The sequence below is a fragment of the Carcharodon carcharias genome, chromosome 6, assembly GCF_017639515.1.
Source record: "Carcharodon carcharias isolate sCarCar2 chromosome 6, sCarCar2.pri, whole genome shotgun sequence".
In the NCBI taxonomy this organism is placed as follows: Eukaryota; Metazoa; Chordata; class Chondrichthyes; order Lamniformes; family Lamnidae; genus Carcharodon; species Carcharodon carcharias.
This window is the reverse complement of record NC_054472.1, coordinates 154,746,388-154,771,058: the sequence shown is the minus strand read 5'-3', so window position 1 is coordinate 154,771,058 and position 24,671 is coordinate 154,746,388. Positions and strand designations below refer to the sequence as shown.

The 24,671-nt window shown below is 44.3% G+C and overlaps 1 protein-coding gene and 1 non-coding gene across 2 annotated transcripts in view; one reads left to right on the top strand and one right to left on the bottom strand.

Moving 5' to 3' along the window:
• Positions 1 to 24,671, bottom strand: part of tg (thyroglobulin) — a 463,025-nt gene that overhangs the window by 158,432 nt on the left and 279,922 nt on the right. The window lies entirely within an intron of this gene.
• Positions 15,321 to 15,430, top strand: LOC121279432. Its single transcript, XR_005943385.1, has one exon. It is a non-coding gene; the product is annotated as a U6 spliceosomal RNA (small nuclear RNA).

Genomic DNA, 24,671 nt, shown 5'->3' with positions numbered 1-24,671 from the left:
ACACTAAGAATCCTGCAGTGAATTCTCTTGACTCCCCAAAGCCTGTCCACCATCTACAAGGCACAAGTCAAGAGCGTGATGGAATGCTCTCCACTTGCCTGGATGAGTGCAGCTCCAACAATACTCAAGAAGCTTGACACCATCCAGGACAAAGCAGCCCGCTTGATTGACACCCCTACCACAAACATTCACTCCGTCCACCACTGACACACAGTGGCAGCATCTGCAAGATGCATTGGAGTTCATGAAGGCTCTTTAGACAGCACCTTCAAAACCCACAACCGCTACCATCTAGAAGGACAAGGGCAGCAGACACATAGGAACACCAGCATCTGGAAGATCCCCGCCAAGCTACACACCATCCTGACTTGGGAATGTGTCGCCGTTCCTTCACTGTCGCTGGGTCAAAATCCTGGAACTTCCTCTCTAACAGCACTGTGAGTGTACCTACACCACATGGACTCGTTCAAGAAGGCAGCTCACCACCATATTTTCAAGGGCAATTAGGGATAGGCAATAAATGCTGGCCTAACCAACGACGCCATCATCCTGTGAATTAATTTTAAAAAGTCTCCCAATTCAATTGCTTGGTTAACCAAAGAGGACCAAGGCTCTGATCTGCACTTTGTAAGTAACCTGAATTTAGAATAATAAATAATCTAGCCATAAAACATTCAATTTTACATGTTAATGTCACGATAAAACACAGCGTGCTCTTGATTGCCTAAGACTGGGACTAGGCTATTCAAACACACTCCTATTCTGCATTCCATTAGATAAAGACTGATTTATATCATAACTCCATTTACCTGCCTCTGCTCACTATGCCTTGATGCCTTTACAGAACAATTTATCTACCTCAATTGATCTGACAATTTTGAGGAGGGGAGTTCCAATGTTTGACTATCTTTGTGTAATTTCAATCCCAAATGGCCTAGCTCCAATTTTGAGATTATGTCCTCTTATTTTGAATTTCCCCTGCCACAGCAATATCATGGGTTATTCACTCATGTAAATAACAGTCTTAAGTACAGGAAGCATTTTAATCAGTTAATCTACAACATCACACTTGAGGTATTACATCAGCAAATGTCAGTATCATGATTGTCTTAACTGGCTCAAGTTCTCTATATTCATAACACAACAAACAGGTAAGGAATAAAACAATCAACAATACTGAAAGTGTGATTAAAAGCTGCATTACGAATGCTGCATAGATGTTAATGTATAAGTCAATCTTTGAAGCTTCCAAAAATTATTCCAAAAACAGGGGTCGACTTATACACCAAGTATAAAATGTGGTGCAGTTGCCATTTTCAAATGTGAAAAAAAATAACATTCATATTAAATTAGTTTTTCACGGTTTATTGAATGAATTAACTGTACAAAAATACCTTTAACCTTTTGGAGGTCTTCTGTTGCAGTGGGTAGTATCCCTGCTTCTGAGCCCAGAAGCTCTGGGTTCAAGTCCCGCCCCAAGATTTGATGGTCAAGGAAGGTGTGATCTTAATGCAGCTAACCAGACCAAGTGTTAATCTGCAAATCCTTCCAACACTCAACATGGTAGGTGGTAAGAGCAGGAGAGATTCCTGGTCAGCCATGTAATGGAAAGAAAGTTGGAGCCTCTACCATCAATATCTATAGCGTGAGACTTCAACATGCACGTAAATGTGCATGTTGCTATAGCAACTCGGATTCCCTGAGTGAACTGCAACATGTCATTAACATTTTTAACCATGCTGATGTGTTTTAAAACCAGTCAAATTTATTGTCATCAGCATCCAGTGTAAAAAGTTCATCAGATTCATTCTGAGTCACTTTAGCTATGGCTTCACATAAGGATACCATTCTGGATCAGGTTTGGCACTTTCAGTTTCAGAACCATCCATCAGCAACAAGTCATTTACTTCCTATCTGTTGGAATTGGATATGCCACATTTTTTGAACAACCTGATGACAGTTTATGCACTAATAACATCCCACGATTTGATGGCAAAATCACACAAAATTTCAAGTGGGGTAGTGCACATATTTCCGCTCTTTGTGAAGGCTTCTTCTCCATCAACCATCCATCTATTTCATTCTGGAAGAACATGATCTTTGAAGGGCTTGTTGAAGCACACAGCCAAGGGTTGAACTATAGATGTTAGACCCCCACCCCCCGCTATAGCCGCTATCTGGGTGTTATTTCTTCACAGGTGCCTCTTGGTTATATGGGACCTGAACAAGCCCACACACGTCCCACAAAATCACATTCTTTACATAGGTCACTGTGAGGCCTATTCTACACATTATTGGCCTATAATTTCACTCCATCCACATCTATCCAACTGTTGTCATGGACATGCACAATAGCTCCTGTAGGGAACTAGATTTTCAGTATGGCTTTCTGTTTGAAGATTAGCATAGGCTTTAATTTTGTTCCGTTGGCCATGCAAGCTAATATCATCATGAATTTTGTCTTCTTATGTCTTGTTGCTTTCACTAGAATAGTTTTTGAATCTTTTCATTCCACAGTTTGGTTACTGGGCATATTGAAATTCATAGGTGTTTCATCCATGTTGCTGATGTGACATGATTGGTACTCGTGTTTGTGTCGGCGTCTGATGATGAATCGCTAGAAACTGGTCATTTTGGCATCAAGATCTTTTAGTAATCTCTGAGCAATGTTGGTCTTCTGCCACAATACTAGATATTTTCGTTATATAGAGCAGATCCACTAACTGGCTGTTGCTCTGAAATCTTTGCTGGGCACAGGGTTCGATTTGGCTCAGTTAAGTGCCCATGTACGCATTGCATTTCTGGTGATGATGAAACCGTTCTGATAATTTTTGATTACCCATTCTGATCATGCTTCTCAAGATCAGGCCAGTGGCTGATCTCTGTTCTCCTGACACATTTGATTTTGGGCATCTTCTTCAGGGTGCATCTTCATCTGTTCTCGTACCAATTTATCACCAACACCAAATTTCCTCATTGCAGCCCAGCTATTTGACTTAGCAAATTTTATGACTTTTAGCTTGAAAACAGCTTCATGCTTCATTCATTTTGCCGGAAGTCTCATTTCTCTTCATTGTTCACCATGCAGAGTCTGCACTCTGTGGATGTGTTTTAAACTCCTACACATCTTTGTAACACAGCCTATATCGCCTGCTTGATCACTTGCACCTATTTATAAGGTAAGCAAAACGTGCATTTGTGTGGCAAAAAATTGAGGCTGACTACTAATGCGAGTAAAGCATGTTGTGGTTGAAAAGGGGTGTTGACTTGTATGTCGAGTATATGCATAAACACAATTTTTGGGGCTGGAAAAATTGGGTTGTCTTATATGTCTGGTCAACATCACGCTGTGATTTACGGTAAGGAATCCGAGGTATGAAAACTGCTAATCAAAATCGGCAGTGAGCAAAAGGCAGCTAACGAAATAACAGCAAGAAGAACAGGAACTGATGAAAATGTTGGCAGCAACTTCAAAAGACAGCTATAAAAATAAAAGCACTGAAATTTGACTCTGCCTGTACCTCAGTAGCAGGCAATGCATGTGCTCAAGTCCCAGAGTGGGCTTGAATCTACAACTTTCAAATGAATCAAGCTGCGTTTTCACCTTACGAGGGGAAAAGGAAAATATTCAAAGCTCGTTATTTAAGAATATGATTTTTTTTTCAAATTTTTTTTTGAGTTGAATACTCACTTTCCTGGTCACTTTCTTTGGTTCATTCAAATTTGCACGCAAAATGATATTTGATTTATAAGCAGACTTTAATACCTAATAAACATTATTGTTTACATTTCCCCTAACTGAATAATACACGTTATGCTTTAAAGACACGTATGTTTCTTTTTACAGTGTATTCTCTCCTTTCCTTAAAGTGCAGTCTCAGCATGGCCAACTTAACAGAACTCTGTCTCCAAGTCGGAAGGTTGTAGTTTCACGTTCTCTTCTGGACTTGAGTGCGTAATTATGCCACCACTGCTGTAGTATTAAGAGAGTGCAGCATTATTAGAGGAACTGTCTTTTTAGATGAGACATTAAGCCAAGGCCCTACTTGTTCACTTAAATTAATGCCAATTTGATTTAATGTCCAAACCTGTGACCTCTACCATCTAGAAGGACAAGGACAGCAGATACACAGGAACACCACCACTGCAAGTTTCTCTCCAAGCCACACGCCATCCTGACTTGGAAATATATTGCTGTTCCTTCAGTGTCGCTGGGTCAAAATCCTGGAACTTCCTCTCTAACAGCACTGTAGGTGTTCCTACAACACATGGGCTGCAGTGGTTCCAGAAGGCGGCTCACCACCACCTTCTCATGAGCAATTAGGGATGGGCAATAAATGCTGGTCTAACCAGTGGCACGCACACCTGTGAAAGGATAAAAAAAATGCTCCAACTTTTCTGTTATGAAGGGAGGGATGGGGAAGGAGAGGGCGGTCCCTGATAACACTCACAAATTTCTATAGGCACCTTCCAAACTTTGTGCAGCTAACCAAACAAAAGCAGAAAAAAATATTTTCAACATTACACGGCAATAGAAATGGTCGCAAGTCAAAAAATACAGAAAAAATAGAATCGGGATTTCTTGAGATACTATGTTCACATTGAAAGTTGTGTCTGGTCCCAAGTGAACGGATCTGAGGAACTTATGGACCACTTGATTATACCCTAAGGTCTGTACATCTCAAATGAAGATCTATCTGTGCAATGAGTGCCAGCAACTATTCTATCATGATAGGCAAAACTGCAGCACAAACCCTTTCCCACCTGATGTCCACAAATGAATATTTTACAGCAATACTGGCTAGAAAGCCCTCACCACAACCACCTCTCCCCTGCCCCAACTGGTGGATTTAAAATTCCATTAATAAAATCTGGAATTGAAAGTAATGGTGACCACAAAACTATCACAAATTGTCAAAAACCCATCTGATTTTTAGGGAAGAAAATCTGCCAGCCTCACCTGGCCTGGCCTACATATGAGTCCAGGTCCACAGTAATGTGGTTGACTAATAACTGCCCTCTGAAATTGACTAGCAGGTCACTTACTTCAAGGGCATGGCATTATTAGCGGTGTCCACATCCCATTAAAGAATAAATTTAAAAATTTAATGGTGCACAAGCCAGGAATTGCACCTTGCACCATCTGGTATCTATGGTTCAGTGTTATACGAGACCATTCATTTACCAACTGAACAGTAGAGATCTACAAAGTTATGAAGGTAAACTTCCACAGAGGATGCCTCTTTGTTTTTCTTTGTATGGAACAACCTTGAAGCAAAGACTTTGGGTAGGAGCATAGTCACATAGGAACAGGATTATACCATTCAATCCCATGAGCCTTTTCTGCCATTCAGTTATATAATGCTTGTTCTGTATTTTAATTCCATCTACTCGCTTTGGCACAGTAACCTTTAATTCCCCTGCCTAACAAGGATCTATTAATCTCAGTTTTGAAATTTTCAACTCATCAGCTTTTTGGAGGAGTGAGTTCCATTTACGACCATTTCTATCAATGGATGTAATCCATTGTTCACTCATGTTAAAAACCAATTCTCCAGTAACATCAACAACGTGCAATAGGACTGGCAAACAGAGGAAACATTTCTTTCATCAATTGAAAGATTTTACACCATTGTGTGCTCCAGCCTATCTCTAAAACATAATTTGCAAATTTTAGACAAATTAACACAGGAAGACTGGTATACAGCAGTAATCATGAAGACAGCTCTGTTTAGAACAAACAGGAATGAGTGCAAGTTGTACCACTTCCCTTTTGAATTAACATTGTTCCTTATTGTTTCTTCCTGTTTATAGCTCATTTTCCAGGTATCTTTTGTCCAACATGTTAGATAACATCTATTTCTGCAATTATGCACCAGAGCACAGGAAGCTAGAAACTTAAACATATCATAATTCAGAACAGCGGAATTAAAAATGGAGGTGGTTTGGTGGTACTTAAGACACTTGATGTGGCAATGAGGTTCACAGACCTCATTGGTGGTGAGTGACAAATGTATAAAATTAATGGACAGGAAAAGAGCAACTGATCAATCATCCATGCCCCACAACAAGGTGACAAGGTGGCAGTACTATCATGGATAAACGCCTCTTTCTTCCCCCGACTGAGGGCCAATAAGGGAAAAATAAATCCTGGAAATTCTACTCTTTTTTCAGATTTCAAAGATATATTTCCCTCTGAAAGGAAGGATTTTTTCCTCAGTATCTTTTCTAAATGTAATGCTGCAAGATCTGTGTAACCTTTATGCAACAACAACTTGCATTTATGCAGTGCTTTTACCATGGAATAACATTTCAGGGCACTTCACAAAGGCGTATTATAAATCAAAGTGGACACAATTAAAGCAGAAATACCAAGATTTGAGCATGACACATATAAGAAAAGCCAGGACTGAGAATGATACTAATCACCCCATTGAAACATATCTCTCTCTCTCTCCCATAATATACAGTAAAATACAATTGTACTTTAGATATTCTCGTTTGCTTCTCTTTCCTTGCTTGGTAGAGCATTCTAAACATTTGTCCCTCACTGACAAAAGAAGTTTCTTCTGGCATCCTTTCTAAATGTAATTCATACAATTAGAATAACTTTTTATCAGCAGACAGGTAACCAGTATTCTTGGCGTTCATTATTGCCACTCCATATTGGTCAGTGCAGAACGTGCTAGCATGGTCTGGATAGGCTGAGTCACCTTTCGAATTTTCTCGCTTCTCTCAGTTACAGTCAAAGCTGATCACCAAGTTGAATCAACCTACCTGCCTGCCCCTTTTCTCAACAGCAGCGCCCCAATAGGGAATCAGCATTGCAGAGACTAAGGTGATTGAACCACCTATGCACTACTTGTCATTAAATGTGGTTAATTTATTCCTCACACTTTATGTGGTAATATTATATTTACACAGTTGCTTCAGACTAAATGGTTAATGAATGGTTCCTCTCAGTGGTTTTTACTGAGAAAGGAGAAGCATAAATGTGCAAACCAGCATGAGAAACAACCCACACAGCAGCAATATAGTTACAGTGAGCTAAATCTAACCACCAAAAGCAACGTTTCTTTTGTTTTCTCTCCAGCTCTCCCCTTTCCCTTCTCGCTGGGATACTTTTCAATTCATTCCCAGGATGTGGGCCTTACTGAAAATGCTGACATTTACTGCCCATACTTAGTTGCACTGAGAAGTGGCGAGCCTTCTTCTTGAACCACAGCAAGAAAATAAAGTTCAGTAAGACCTTCTCAAGGGCAGCTAAAGGTCGGCAATAAACATCAGCGTTTCCAGTCATGGCAATTCATGGGCACAAGGTATTTTAAACACAGGGATGGTATCACAGGCTCTAGCTTTGCGCCAGACCCTTCCCGAAATGACCATTCTGGACTCAGTGGTACCACACTTAACTCTGAGATCGAAGACTGTGGGTTTAAACCCCATTTCAAAATATAAGAACAAAATCTCAGTCTTGATACATAATCTTGATACATCAGTACGTTAGTGAGGGAGTGCTGCTCTGTTGGTGGCACACTCTTTTGCATGAGATATCAAACCAAGATCCTCCCTGCCTGCTTAGGGTAACACAAAAGATCCTGTGAGTACTATTCAAAGAAGAACAGGGAATTCTCCCAATGCCCTGGTAAATATTTATCCTTCAATTTAACACCTCCAAAAACAGATGAGCTGATTGTTTATCTTATTGCTGTTTATGCATCCATGTAGCATTTTCCTGCAAAACAGTGACTACACTTCAAAAAGTACTAATTCGTTGGCAATGAAAGAAAGGTACAGAGTCATGCTGGGGGACAGATTCACAGGTACTGGGAGTAGGGTTGCTAACTCTCTAGGATTGGCCTGGAGTTCCAGGAATTGAAGATCAATCTCCAGGTCACGGCTCTGTGCAACCCTGGAGAAAAGTCATATGGTTATTGAAATAGATTGGGGGGTTTTTTGTCATTGCCTTTCAACATTTCTCTTCACTAGATATAAAAACATTGAAAAAGTGGGGGAAAGGCTGTTTAGCTGAAATTCAAGCAGCATCCAATTGGGTAACGTGTCCTTTTGCTTTCCAATTGGTATAGGAAGGCAGTCACAAGGATGGATGTGTTGGGCAACTAATGGCTGGAGCATGGAGGAAAGTCATGTGATGAAACCTCCAAGAATACATTTAATCACAGTTGGCAGCCCTATCTGGGGGCTGTCAGGGCTTCAGCCAAGTTTTCATCTATTAGATTGATTAATAAACATTGGCTATAAACCAAGCTGAATCCTGAGCCTGTAGACAGAGACCACTACAGTTGCTGTCAGGAACCAAAACCTCCATTAGTTGGAGAAACTAACTTTGTCCAAACAGTCCTCAACCACTACCCCACCCAGACCACTCTTTCTGAGAAAATCTCTTGGCCCATATACTCTGAGCGACTTTGATTACCTATTGGGGTCGGAGATGGAACATATTCTGAGTGAATCCCAAATTCTGGTGGCTTAATGAATAAATGCACCATGGGGGGTGAATTTGTGCCATAAACACCCAGGCAAAAAATAGGAAAAATCAGCCTGGATCACAGCTCCTGATTACACTGACCCCTTCTGGAAAGTGAGAGTGTGACAAAAATGGGCTTTATGTCATGTTGAATTTTTAACATGTAAATCTTGTTACTTGTAATAGCATGCAAGGCATTTCTTGAAGGAGAACCAATGAGCTCAAATATCAGACATTACTGGCTATGGTAGCTGACAAAGTATTAAGAGTTAGGAAAGCACATTAAGAAGTTACACACTTAAATATATAGAGCCATTGTAGTCGATCACAGGCTTCCTTGCCATTGTCAAAGGTAAGAAAATGCTGGACCTTCTCATTAGGATCTTCTGAGCCTATATGGCTGCAAAGGTAGTCTTCTGCCACTTTGAATAGATCATCGAAAGAGACTTAGCCTTGTTTAAGACCACTGTGAAGGGGAAAGGGTGATTGATTGGCTGTAGTTCCTTTTGACTAAGAGCTAATGGCCTTCAATCATTATATATTGTAAAAAGCTTCATTGCTTACTACAATGGTCAGTTTTCAGCTATCTACTCTGCAACAAATTTTATGTTTTATCTATTTTATGTTTTACTCCATTACAGATGCTTATGAATGAAAGTTGTGGTGGCTGTTTGTGGCTAAGTCTTGAAGCTAGGCCAGTTTGAAGCTACAGCAAGTTTTACAACATAAAGAATAATCTAATGTTTCAAAGTCTACATTTCAAAAGCTCCTTGTTTGAACTGGCACTATCGCAGCACTGATGAGGCTTATCAAAGTCACAAAGGACATTCTCATTACAACCGTGGTAACCTATCCCTCCTCATCCTTCTTGACATCTCTGCAGCCTTTGACATTTTTGAACACACTATCATCCTCCAATGCCTCTCCTCCAAAGCCCAGCTGGGTGGGAATTCCCTCCCCTGGTTCCATTGTTATCTATCCAGTTATAGCCAGAGAATCATCTGCAATATTGTCTCTTCTTGCTCCTGCACCATTACCTTTGGAATTTCCCAGGGTTCAATCTCTGTCCCCTCCTATTTCTCATCTACATCAGTGACATCATCCAAAAACATGTCAGGGCCAACATGAATACAAACAACATTCACCTCTATCTAACCGCTCCCTTTCCTGACTTCTCCACTGTTTATGATTTGTCACATTGCTTATCCTTCATCCAGACCTGGATGAGCACACATTTCTTTCAACTATATAGTGTGAAGATCAAAGCCATTGTCTTCAATCCCTGCCATAAACTCCTTTTCCTGGCCATTGACTCCATCTCACTCCCTGGTCACTTTCTGAGGTGGAAGCAAACCATTCACTACCTTGGTGCCGTATTTGACCCATCCGTTTTTTCAATGATTTGTGCACATATACCCCAAGTCTCTCTGCTCCTGCACCCCTTTATAGTATTGTATCCTTTATTTTATATTGACTTTCCTCGTTCTTCCCATCAAAATGTATCACTTCACACCTTTCTGCATTAAATTTCATCTGCTAATTGTCTGTCCATTTCATCACCCTGTCCGTATCCTCTTGAAGTCTATCACTATCTTTGCATGATCGAGTAACGCCGAGAAACTGGCACTTGTTGACACTGAGCCATATAACTTGGTCAAATGGGTATGTTTTAAAAAAAGAGGAGACAGGTAGAGAGGTGGAGTGGCTTAAAGAGGGAATGAGGCTTATCAAAGTCACAAAGGACATTGTCATTGCAACCGTGGTAACCTATCCCTCCTCATCCTTCTTGACATCTCTGCAGCCTTTGACATTTTTGAACACACTATCATCCTCCAACGCCTCTCCTCCAAAGCCCAGCTGGGTGGGAATTCCCTCCCCTGGTTCCATTGTTATCTATCCAGTTATAGCCAGAGAATCATCTGCAATATTGTCTCTTCTTCAAGACAAATTTCTTACCCCTTAATTGTTTTTTTTCATAGGGCTATCTGCTCCCATCACCTTCAATGCCTATTTCCGCCCATCTCCACCTTTGCCTCAGCTCATTTCCTGTCCATTCATTCCTTTGTTACCTACAGACTTGCCTATTCTAATACTTTTCTGGCCAGCTTTCTACCTTCCACTTTGCATAAATTTGATCTCTTCCAAAACTCTGGCTGAACCAATTCTCATTGGCCCCTGGGCTTGTTGATCTACTTAGCTCCCAGTTTGGCAATGTCTAGATTCTAAAATTCACATCCTTGATTTCAAATCCTTCCATGGCTTCATCCTCCACATTTCTTAACTTTCTCTAGCCCTGTAACCCTCTGACATCGTTGCATCCCTACAATCCTGGCCTCTTGGAATTTGAATTGCTCCACCATTTGTAGGTGTACCTTTAGCTGTCTGGGCATAGGCTTCAACATTCCCTCTTTAAGCCACTCCACCTCTCTACCTGTCTCCTCTTTTTTTAAAACATACCCATTTGACCAAGTTATATGGCTCAGTGTCAACAAGTGCCAGTTTCTCGGCGTTACTCGATCATGCAAAGATAGTGATAGACTTCAAGAGGATACGGACAGGGTGATGAAATGGACAGACAATTAGCAGATGAAATTTAATGCAGAAAGGTGTGAAGTGATACATTTTGATGGGAAGAACGAGGAAAGTCAATATAAAATAAAGGATACAATACTATAAAGGGGTGCAGGAGCAGAGAGACTTGGGGTATATGTGCACAAATCATTGAAAATAGAAGGGCAGTTCAAGAAAGCAGTTAACAAGGCATATGGAAATCTGTGCTTTATACATAGAGGTAAAGAGTACAAAAGCAAGGGAGTTATGATGAACCAGTAATCCAGAGGCCCAGCCTAATACTCTTGGGATAGGGGTTCAAATCCCACCCAGAACGAAAAAAAAGTAAAAGCTGGGAAATCAGAATACTGTTCCAAATTGGCCTTGTATACCTTAAAATAGAACACCAGTAAAAACTGGGAAATATGAGAACTGGTCCAAATTCTTTTACCTTCTGGGCACCATGGTAGCTGGTAGAATGTAAATTCAATTAATAAAACTTTGAAATATAAAGCTAGTCTCAGTAATGGTGACCATAACAACTACCACCAATTGTCATAAAAACCCATCTGCACTCACTGATGACATTCAGGGAAGGAAATCTGCCATCCATACCTGGTCTGGCCTAAATGTGACTCCAGACCCACAGCAATGCGTTTGACTCTTAACTTTCAACTGAAATGGCCTAGCAAGCCACGCAGTTCAACGGAAATTTAAGAAGCACTGAGCGGTTCCTGTGCGGGCGGGGTTGTGGGGGTGGGGGTTCCCTGAGTCAGGGCCTGCACTCTTTCACTCATGCATACAAAAGAGCGCAGAATCTCCCTGAGGCACAGGGGTGCCTCAGGGAGATTAGTTTAATGTTCAAAAATTTAAATAAAGAAATGGAAGTATTTTAAGACATGTCCCCTCATGTGAGTGTCACATGACCTGGGACATGTTCATGAATTTTGATAAAAAAAATTTATTTAATTAATGAAAACTTCATGAAACTTCATCCCGCCCGTGGATGAGTTTCCATGATAAATGCAAAGGCCGCCTGGGCTCTTCGCCGGCCCGCCAACCTTAAAGTTGGATGGGCAGCTCAGTTTATTAGTTTAATTAGTTTTTAAATGGCCTTGATAGGCCTTTGACAGTTCCGACTGCATGCCCGCTGAACTGAAAATCTAAATGACGTGCGCTGACGTCAGGATGCCTGCCCGACGTCACCCCATGTCATTTTACACGTCGGCGAGCGGGCCTCGCTCCCACTCGCCGACCGAAAAATTCTGTCCTTGATCAAGGGACAGACTGTATTGCAGCCAAATTTTCTGATGATACAAAGGTAGGTAGGAAAGCAAGTTGTGAGGATGATACAAAGAGTCTGCAAAAGGACATAGGGAGGAATTTTCCCTGCCCGTTGGCATGGGGCCTCATGCCGTGCGTGAGCAGACAATATAGCAAGAAGGCAAAAAACCGTTTTCACGCCATTGTGAAACCAGATTGCGATCGCCTGCTCCTCCCATCAGGAGCTTCATTTTAATACATCTGCATATCATTATAAGCCTTAAGACAAAAGCAAAAAACTTGCTGATGCTGGAAATCCAAAACAAAAACAAAAATACCTGGAAAAACTCAGTAGGTCTGGCAGCATCTGCGAAGGGTCATTCGGACTCGAAACGTTAACTGTATTCCTCATTATAAGCCTTGTTGGCCAGAATCATGCCCCCATGTTGGATCATCCAGCCAAGTCGGCGTGACTGCACACCGACATGTTTCAGAAGAGCATTTATAAGGCGTGCACCTGGTGAGCTGCACTCCAAGGGGAACTCAGAGAGCAGTTCACAGTAACTTTGCTCAGCACTCGCGAGGGTCGCCTGTTGGACTTCAACGTTGAGCCATCGCACATTCAGGCGAGGGCACAGGCAAGTTGCTTTTTCCCAGCTGGCTGATGCACTGGGGCAAGGGCCGCACCGCAGTTTGGGTGAGTTGAGGGAGGGCAAGGGCTGCCCTGCGGTTGATGGTAGTGCACAAGCACATGCAGCGTTGTTGGTGGGGAGGTGGTGGAGGGAAGCCGGCACACACTAGGGAAAACTTGTATAAAGTGACCATTCCTCCACAGCTGACACAATTCAGGCGCAGCCACATTGAGATGCATGGAGTTAGGTCTCCAGCTTATTTGCCCACTCAAGAATGCCTGAAAGTGCCACCAAATGTTCCAGAGCTGTGCCCTCGGGCACAGACTGCAAACTAATCAGCATTTTAGTCGACTGCAGAACAATTGGACGACTGGGCATGATGTACAATCTCCTTGCAAAAGCTGGTCATGGAGCAGTCACTGGTGGAGGCGTTCACAGCCCCTCGCAATATCATCATTCAGGATTGGACCTGCCTCCCCCATGGTTCGAACTAACAGCACAGCCTTGCTGGGAAGAGGGAAGAGCAGCACCCTCTGGAAGAATGGGCAGCTGGAGCTCCCACACACGCCACTGAAAAGCCACAGTGAACCACTGCTGGTTGGCACCTAGTTAGATCCAGGGTCTACAGATGGCACTTGTCATTTTGGCAGATGGCCGAGAACCAGTGTCGCCGAAGACTGCACAGGCCCAGGGAACTGGTCAGTCATATATGCAACATGCTGCAGGATTTGGCACCAAGGGGACATGGAGGGCATCCATTGCCAATGGCTGTGAAAGTTACCACAGCGCTCAATTTTTGTGCCAGTGGTTCCTTTCAGGGCTCCAAAGGTGACCTCTGTGAGAAATCACAAGCCTCCATCCACAAATGCATCCATGAGGTCATGGATGCCATCTTCCTGAGGGTACACAACTTTGTGCATTTTGCTTGGGACCAGGAAAGCCAGGATGGAAGAGCATAGGGAGTTGCCCAGATCTCAGGTTTTCTCATATGTGCAGGATGCCATCATCTGCACTCACTTGGCACTCAGATCTCCATGGCAATGAGGAGTCAACTATGTTAGCTGCAAGAGCTTCCACTCTCTGAATATTCAGCTGGTGTGTGACCACCACAAATGCATCGCGCAGATATGCGCACTGTTCCCAGGGAGTGTCCATGCCAACTACATTTTCAGTAGGTCTCAGATCTCTGATAGCTTTCAGGCTCCAGAGAGGCTGCAGGTTTTTGTTCTTGGAGACAAGGGTTGCCCACAGAAGACATGGCTGATGACACCCATGCGTTGGCCTCAGGCTGCAGCAGAGCGAAGGTACAATGAGGCTCATGCTGCAACTCGAACCTTGATGGAGAAAAGCATCGGAATGTTGAAAATGAGGTTCTGGTGCCTGGATGGGCCTGGTGGAGCCCTGCAATGCAGTCCACAGAGGGTGCCACGCATCGACGTCTGCTGCACCCTTCACAACCTAGTGCTGAAACGGGGAGGGGAGCTGGCTGAGGAGGAGATGGAGGAGCTGCACATCTCCTCCGATGAGGAGGATGTCGTGGGGATGAGGGTGGGGAGGTCCTCGAAGTTGAGGATCATGGCAATGAGGACCTCACACTGACCAGGCAAGGCAGGCATGCTTGAGAGGCCCTCATAGCTGCTAGATTTGTGAGAATGATGACAACATACAGTGAGGAGACACCAGCGATCCTCACACTGCATCTGTGAACATTTGGCTCCTGTCTGGCTGATGGCAGTGCACATACCCTCTGTGATAATGCTCCTGTCGTAGAGACGCAGCAGCTGCCCATAATCCCTACATTCCAGGAGGATGATGACGATATGCAGAAGACACACTCCATAGATCCTCACATAACTTAGGTGAATGTCTGACTCTTTCTGGCTGATGGCAGCTCACTTGCGCTCTGTGAACAGGGTCATATCACTGGAGATGTAGTGGGGAAACTTTAACTTCTCCTGATCATATGACATCCTTCATGAGCTGAACATTTCAGGACCACACTGTCACTGGATGCAGATGCTGATGAGTTGGTGGGCCAGCCACACATCATAGATGCTGAAAGCACACAGAGGGAATGATGGAACTCTGTGCTGCTGGCCCTGGACATTCTGGCAGCAATGATAAGCCCCATCAAGGTGCAGGCATGACCCATGTGACCAGTGACTGTGAAGGTGCATCATCAGTGTGCTGGGAAGGTTGCACAAAGCACAGGGAAGAGGCCCTGGACTGAGACACCTGCCTTTATTTTGTGCAGGAACCAAGGTTTCAGATCTGAATGACATGAACACTGCTCATCAGAACAAGGAGCCCTGGGCAAGGAGACATTCTTGGGATTTTATTAACAAAGTGAACATTATATAGAAGTGATTAACACCCATGCCCAGGCTGTGCAGCTCGCTTCGGCAGCACATATATTAAAATTGGAACGATACAGAGAAGATTAGCATGGCCCCTGCGTAAGGATGACACGCAAATTTGTGAAGCGTTCCATATTTTAGACTTACAATACATCTTCTTAACCTTCTTAATCCTGGCGCTACATCTCGGTGCTCCCGCAATATCCACAGCGGAGGTGGAGGCAGCCTGCTGACTGCTACATTCTGTTTGTGATGACCTTTACGGGCTTCCTGTGGAAGGCCGAGATCTGGAAGGCCCCAGCCTGCTTTCGGAGTCCTGCTGTGTGGCAGTGGCACCCTCCTTGGCCTGTGGAGTTGCTGGGGTCACAGGAAGAGGGGAGTCGGATGGTCCGGACACTCCCGGAGTCACTTGGGTGAATTGCCCCAGGGCGTGTTCCTGCTGATCCTCCTCCCTATGGGTGCCCGAGGGCTTCTGGCTGACTCCTTGAGGAGAAGGGGAAGTTGGAGTGAGATCAAGCTGCCCTGCACCCTCTCACGTTGACACTTCTGGAGGCCAAATGAGGTCAGTGAGGGAGTTGAGTCATGCAGCAGGACTGATGTCCTGGACCAAGGTCTCTATGGCGGCTGTCATCCTACCAGTGTTGACCTCAGTGCATTGGCATGCCAGCGCTATCACCTCAGGCTGAAGACGGACGGACTCCTCCATCATGAGGAGTGCAGCGGACATCCCTTCGTGATGTTCCTGAGCTTGCCTTTGCAGTTCTAGCATCTGAGGTATGGCTGAGTCCAGAGGCTCCTCATCTGATTCGGACTCAGCAGATCTTTGGTCTTCAGCAGTCCTCAGAGTGCCTGAAACTTGGGAAGCCTCTGCCACCACCTGCTGAGGATCAGACAGTGTGGTGAGCTCACCAGAATGTGATCACGAGGCTACTCTAAAGCTTGATCCAACTGAGGTGTGTGTCTCTGCTCTGAAGTGTGCGCATGAGCACTGTGATAGGTCTTCAATGAGAGTTTCAACAGATTCCTCTTCTGTGGTGTCTTCTGGGCTTGAGTCAAGGACCTGGGTCGTGGACTCCCTCGCCTGTTTCCAAGTTGTGCCTGCAAAAGCAAGAAGAGCTAATTAGTGCATGGCAGTGGCCTGTGAAACAGGACATATCACTCACAGCATGGTTGTCTGATGGATGTTGCACTGCTGGATCCTCACTTGGTAGAGCAGCGCCGACCTCACCATCAGCTTAGGAATGTTCCAGATCTTCGCTAGACAGCTGCTTGACTCTATTTTCAAAGTCCATGAGGACCCTGATTTCAGGCCTTCCTCCACCAGTCTATGACCTCTCCCTTTTGCTGTGTGCCAGCTTGTCCTGCATGAATACAGATGGAGACAGTGTAAGCAGGACGCTCGCCAAGCCAGATGATAACTATGCCTTGCACGTGTGGGCGGTGAGTGGTCCCCTGAACGGGGTGGGGACAATGAATGCTTGTGTGAGAGAGTGAATGGTGATGTCCCTGAATGTGCAGTGAGTGAGATCCCTCTGGATGTGTGATGGGTTTGTGAGTGTGAGTTGAGAGTGATGAGAAGAGTGACTTACCCTGGCAGAATGGAAGAGATCATTCATCCTCTTTTGGCACCAGGCAGCTGTCCCCTTTTGTAGGGTGTTGGTGCTGAACACCACTGCCACTGCCTCTCATGCTGGATTTGTCACCTTGCTTGTTGACCTTTGCCCAGAGTGGGGGTAGAGGATAACGCAACCGGCCTCCACGGTGTCCAGTAGACACTCAAGGGAGGCATTGGTAAATATGGGGGCAGCATGTTTCCTCCTTTTGGCAGCCATGACTTCACAGCAGATCCTGATCCCTTGAAGAGTGCTAGCTCTTTGCAGGGATGGCCTTTAAATATTGTGCCCAGTTTACTGAAGTTAACAGCGGGGTAGGCGAATCAGAGGACACTCCGCCAGCGACTTGGTGTGTTTTCCAACAATGCATGATTAATGAGGCAGAATTGGGGTGTTACAACTTGAAAACCCACCATTGCAGCCGGTAGGTAAAACAACCATTCTCCTGCCTGCTATCGCACTTAGTGCAAATCTGGGATGATTACGCCCATGGACAGGTTAAGCGAGTGGGCAAAAAATTGGGAGATGAAGTATAATGTTGAGAGGAAAAAAAGAAAAGCAGAATACTATTCAAATGTTGAGAGAGTGTAGAATGCTACGGTACAAAAGAATCTGGGTATCCTTACACACAAATCACAAAATGTTAACATGCAGATACAGCAAGTGATTGGGATGGCACATGGAATGTTGGCCTTTAGTACATGAGGGATGGCGTATAAAAGTAGGGGAGAATTACAACAACTGTACAGTGCATTGGTGAGACCACACCTAGAGTACTGTGTACAGTACTCCTAGGCAGAGCTAATTGAAACATAAGGGGGCTTGACAAGGTAGATGCTGAGAGGATTTTTCCCCTCATGGGGGAATCTAGAACTAGGTGGCAGAGTTTCAAAATAAGGGATCTTCCATTTATGATGGAGATGAGGAGGAATTTTATCTCTCAGAGAGTTGTTAATCTCTGAAATTCTCTGCCACAGAAAGCAGCGGAGTTTGGGTCATTAAATATATGTCTAGCTGAAGGCTATGCTAGACAGATTTTTGATCCACTAGGATGTCAAGGGTTATGGGAGGCAGGTAGAAAAGTGGAGTTAACATCACAATCAAATCAGCCATGTTCTTATTGAATGACAGAGCAGGCTCGATGGGCCGAGTGACCTACTCCTACTCCTACTTCTCATGATCTTATAAACAGGATGTGAAGAGATTAGTGAGGATGCAGAAAAGATTTATGAGAATGGTTCCAGGAATGAGTGATTTCAGTCACCGAGATAGATTGGTGAAGCTGGAGCTGTTCTCCCTGGAGAAGATTGATAGAAGATTGGTGGAGGTTTTGAAAATCATGAACTGTCTGGGCAGAGTGAATAGGGAGAAACAATTCCCATTTTCTTTTTTTTATTTATTCGTTCATAGGATGTGGACATCACTGGCTCGGCCAGCATTTGTTGCCCATCCCTGATTGCCTTTGAAATGGTGGTAAGCTGCCTTCTTGAACCTCTGCAGTCCATATGGTGTAGGTACTCTCACAGTGTTGTTAGGAAGGGAGTTCCAAGATGTTGATCCCATGACAGTGAAGATTGATCTGTCCAGTTTCATTCCTTTTTGTAGACTTTGCAGCAGTTTGATGCAACCAAGTGGCTTACTATGCCATTTAAGAGTCAACCTCATTGCTGTGGGCCTGGAGTCACATGCAGGCCAGACCAGGTAGGGACAGCACATTCCCTTCCCTAAAAGGCATCAGTGAATCAGATGGATTTTTACAACAACTGACAATGGTTTATGGTCATAGGCTAGTTTTTAATTCCAGATTTTTAAATTGAATTTAAATTCTACCAGCAGCTGTGGTGGGAAATGAACCCATTTCCACAGAACATTAGCCTGGGCCTCTGGATTAGTCCACTATGCCTGGAGGAAGGATTGAAAACCAGAAGATACTTTTTTAAGGAGGTTTGAGAAAGCTTTTTTTTACACAGTAAGTGATGATTAGAATCTGGAATCCACTGCCTGAGAATGTAGTGGAGGCAAAGTCATTGGTGAATGGTATAATTAGCTGAAGAGAAAAAAAGATTGCAGGGCTACAGGGAAAAGGCAGTGAGTGGGATTGGCTGAATAGCTCTTACAGAGAGCTGGCATGAAGACAACGGGGGAATGGCCTCTTTCTGTGCTGTAACCTTCTATGATTCTGCGATTTGATGAATCTATGGTTTGATCCTTGTAATCATGGAAATGCTATCAGTCGGTCTTACTTAAATCTTCCACCCTGTTGCAAAAAAGTAAATTCCTTGTATGATTAAATAACGCCGAGAAACTGAACTGGGTTTGCACAGGTCTGTAAAATATTCCTGAGAATTCAATGGTTAAATGAGCACTCTGTAGTAGATTTGGAAGGAGGGAAAGTCATATTTTTATGGGAAACTTTTCTTAAATTAAATTATTAACCTGCTTTGAACCTGTTAAACATCAAAATATGGTGAAACTGCTATTAGTATTGATTTGGTCAATAGCTGGGAAATCATCTGTGCCGCCAGGGTAAGGCAACCATCTCATCACTCTAAACTCACACACTCACAAGCCTATCACACATTCACTGGCCTCTCATTCACTGCCAGTTCAAGGGACATTACCACTCATTCTCTCACACACACCCTCACATCTCCATCTGGTCTCATCTCCTCTGGAGACTGCCTCCTCAGCCCTCACCATCTTGAGGCCATTTGCACAGATCAACATGTGTCCCCACACACCCCTTCCCCAGTAATGCCCTAGCTCTGCAGCCTCTTCCCTTTTCTAAGGCCGCTTTTCCCCCTTCCCTAAGCAAGCCATAGCACTGTAGCCATTGAAAAGCCACCCCCTCCGCCTTACAGCTGGTCTCGTAAGTAGAGACCTGCCCGTGAGCCCCAATAAAAGTGATGTGGTGCTGCCAGCGAAGCCTCGTGCTGATGATCATGAGTGCTGCCCGAAGCAAGTTAGGCAAACAAACCTTGAAGTCCCGAGCGAAGTGCAGTTTGCCAGGTGCATGTCGCTTATGTTCAGTTATGAAACACGTCCACATGCTCGGAAGATCCAGTGTTGGGAGATGATGCCGTCGAGTTGGTCTTACAATGATATGCAGATGTATTACTATGTGGTTCCCGACGACTGACGGCAGGAAACACAACACGTCATTGATGGGCAGAGCGGACAATTGCACAAAGTTGCGAAACCAATTTTTGGCCTTCTTGCCATACTTTCCGCTCACAGCACCAAACACGCCCGCTGCCAATGGGCATGGAAAATTCTGTCCGAAGTTATCACCTGTTTTCATAAAAGCATTATTAAAACACTAGAATCACGGTATAGGTGGGGGGAGACTAGAGAAAGGCAGAGAAAAAAATTGAGCCAAGATAAGACAAATTTGGTTCAACAGGGCAGGACCAGGCTGAAACGGTGGGTCTAATCCAGGGCAGTCCTGCTCTGGATCTTAGGAAGAAGATAGAAGTGGGTTGTTTAGGGTTGGGTGACTATGAGGTAAGAAGCTGTGGAGGCAAATCTCCAGAGGAGATGAGGTCATTGACAGCCCTGGAAACAATGATGGTGTTTGGTGATGGCGTCAGGGTCCATGGAGAAGATGTTGGCATTTGACCTCTGCTCAGAAGAGGCCAGCTCACCAGACAACAAACACCCTTGTTGGTATTCTGTCCATGCAGCATTTTCATATTATTACAATTACACAGTTACTTTAGATTGGAATGGGGCACTGTACCACTAATCCATTTGGTGAGGGGCCCTTCGATCAAAAACACTTGAGAACTCTGCTCTAAACCAATCACATTAATAGTGCATTCTGGTTGAGATTAATACATACTGGGAAAGGAGGAGAGGTTGAACATTGGAATTAGTTGGTTCGTGCGAGTCAGGCAAATGCATTTACCCACCTGACATTGTCAGCTTAATTGAATATTTCTCTATCTGTATCCATTCCTCATAGTGCCAGCCACAAGTAGCCTTGTGTTATACCCTCTATATCACACCTTCACTCTTTCTCATGCAAGCTTCTAAAGTGGCTGCCCAATTTGCCTCCAAGCTGATTGCTAGATAAATTTTGGACATGCACACAGAGCTTTTGATATGGTTTTGACTCCAGTTATCATAAAGTGATACAATTCCAACCCTAACATTTAACTATATTATCAGACAGGCTGATGCCAGCAAATAGCAACATCAACTCTGCACATATTAGTTAGAAGAAACCAAAAAATATAGGGGCAGAAAGGGGCAGGCAAGTCTCTTCGTAAAAACATGGTGAACTTTCCCTTCTGAGAAAGGACACAGCTGCTGTGGCTTGATTTTCAATGTGTATTTAAAGTATATATTTAGACAAATTATTGGCTATTTGGTCTGGATATGATTGTAGCCAGGGAGTGAAGGGGTAGGGCTTCACATGTGGGAGCGAGCTGCTTTAGACTGGATGACATAAACATATAAAACATCAAAGGCACATACAAACAGCTGAAATAAAAACAGAAAATGCTGGAAAAACTTAGCAGGTCTGGCAGCATCTGTTGAGAGAGAAACAGAGTCTATATGACTCTTCTTCGGAAGTCTACGTTTGAACCAAGGCTGTAACAAGGTCAGAAGCTGAGTGGCCCTAGCGGAGCCCAAACTGAGCATCAATGAGCAGATTATTGTTAAGTAAGTGCTGCCTGAGAGCACTGTTGATGACCCCTTCCATCACTTTACTGAATGCAGACTGGGTGACCGTTTTGCAGAACACCTTTGGTCTGTCCGCAAGCATGACCCAGGCCTTCCTGTCACTTGCCATTTAAACACCCCATCCTTCTCTCATATCCACATGTCCGAACTTGGCCTGCTGCAAAGTTCCAGTGAAGCTTGACGCTGGAGGAACAGCACCTCATCTTCCGATTAGGCACTTTACAGCATTGTAAACATCGAGTTCAACAACTTCAGATTGTGAACTCTCTCCTCCATCCTCACCCTTTTTTGATCCCCTTTTTTCAAATATTTATTTTTAGATTTTTATATATATATATTTCCCACCTATTTCTATTATTATTATTTTTTATTCATTGTTTTATCTCCAACTTTTAGTCTATTTTAATCTTTCTCCCACACCATCCTCTCCCCCCAACCCACCCCCACTAGGGCCACCTGTCACTTGCTTATCCTGCTCTCTATTCTTAATGTCACCATTAGTAACTCCTTTAGCCAGTATCACCACCATCAACACCCCTTCGACCTTTTGTTTATGACATCTTTTGCAATCCTCCCTTTGCCTCCACCTATTACTGGCCTTCTATCCAGCTTCACCTGTCCCACCCCCCTTAAACAGTATATACTTCACCACATTTTTACTTCCCTTTAGTTCCGAAGTAGAGTCATACGGACTCGAAACGTTAACACTGTCTTTCTCTCCGCACATGCTATCAGACCTGCTGAGTTTTTCCAGCAATTTTTTTTTTTGTTTCAGATTTCCAGTACCCACAGTGTTTTGTTTTTATCGCTTTACTGACGATTGAGAGTAGACTGATGGGGAGGTAACTGGCCGGATTGGATTTGTTCTGCTTCTTGTGTTCACGGCATACCAGGACAATTTTCTACATCACCAGGTAGATGCCAATGCTGTAGCTGTACTGGGACTGCTTGGCTAGGGATATTGTCAGAGCCCATAGCCTTTGCAGTATCCAATACCCTCAGCTGTTTCTTGATATTACGTGGCGTGAATCGAATTGGCTGCAGAATGGCATCTGTGATCATCCACTCGGCACTTCTAGCTGAAGATTGTTGCAAATGCTTCAGCCTTATCTTTTGCACTGATGTGCTGGGCTCCCCCATAATTGAGGATAGGGCTATTTGTGGAGCATCCTCCTCCATAGGGTTGTTTGATTGTCCACTACCATTCATGGCTAGATGTGGCAGGACTGCAGAGCTTAGATCTGATCAATGTGAAGATGGGACTTTGTCTCTACAAGGACTGTATGGTGGTCACTCCTACCGATACTGTCATGGACAGGTGCATCTGCGGTAGGCAGGTTGGTGAGGATGAGGTCAAATATGTTTTTCCCTCTTGTTGGTTCCCTCACCTCCTGCTGGTGGGACAGGACATACCTGTGTTCAGGGATGGTGATGGAAGTGTCCGGGACATGATCTGTAAGGTTTGTTTCTGTAAGTATGACTATGTCAGGCTGTTATTTGACTAGTCTGTGAGACAGCTCTCCCAATTTTCACACAAGCCCCCAGATATTATTAAGGAGGACTATCCAGTGTTGACATGGCTGGGATTGCCGTTGTCATTTCAAATGCCTAGGTTGATGCTGGGTGATCTGTCCTGTTTCATTCTTTTTTATTGACTTATTAGTGGCTGGATGCAATTGGGTGGCTTGCTAGGCCATTTCAGGGGGCATTTAAGTATCAACCGCATTATTGCGGATCTGGAGTCACAGACCAGTTGAGGACAGCAGATGGGTTTTTACAACAATCGACAATGGTTTCAAAGTCATCATTAGACTTTTCCTTCCAGATTTTTATTGGATTCAAATTCCACCTGGATCCCTAAAGCATTACTCTGGGTCCCTAGATTACCAGTTCACAATACCACTACATCATTGCCTCCCCTTTGTGTTGAGTTTCTTAAATGTTGTTAGAGCTGCACTCATCGAGGCAAGTGGAGAGTATTCCATCACACTCCTGACTTGTGCCTTATGAATGGTGGACAGGCTTTGAGGTGTCGGGGCAGGGGGGTGGGGGGGCATGTAAAATGTAGCATGTGCTGAAACTGTCTCCCATTTTACTCAAGGTGGGGAGAGGGGAGGAAGGTCAATGGCCACCTGTCCCACCATTATTTTACCCACTTCAGGGGGAATCCATCCTTAGTGGGTAGCCCAACAGCTTCTACTGGGTGAGCTGGTGTGAGACAAAAGTGTGGGTGGAGCATCCTGAACCTTCTTTGCTGTCCCCTGTGCCCATCGGAGGCACTCTCTACAGGTCATAACACACCTCCCCCCAACCAACCCCAACCCCACTGGCCCTCCTCTCTTGGCCTCTCAAATTCATCCCCCCACATCCCCTCATCCCCCCTTGCTAGGGCCTGCCTACCAGGCCTAGCCGATACCCCAGATGTGCCTGACATCTGGCCTCCATTACACCCTCATCTTCGGGAACTGGCTGTAGTCCCAGTGGTGGCCACCTCTTGAACCTGGCACTACTGGGACTACAGATTTGCCGGCCATCTGATTGGCTATCAACTCTCTAAGGCTGACTTTCTCCCAGGTTGGGCGGAAGTCTAGCCTTAGCCAATTAGTGCCTTGCTGATAGTTAAATGACTGCGCACCAGTCCTCTTCTGGCACTTTCCACACCCAGGACCTCTACCACCAGAAGGACAAAGACAGCAAACACATGTGAACAGCACCACATGCAAGTTCCCCTCCAAGCCACACACCATTCTGATCTGGAACAATATTGTCATTCCTTCACACTTGCTGGTTCAAAATCCTGGAACTCCCTTCCTAACAACACTCTAGATGTACCTGCACCAGATGGACTGCAAGGCGGCGGCTTACCATCACCTTCTGACAGACAATTTTTTAAAAATTCATTCATGGGATGTGGATATCGCTGGCTAGGCCAGCATTTATTGCCCATCTCTAATTGCGCTTGCGAAGGTAGTGCTGTGATGTCTTCTTAAACCGCTACAGTCCATGTGTTGTAGGATGTTGTAGAATTAGGAACAGATAATAAATGCTGGCCTTACCAGTGATGCCCACATCTTAAGAA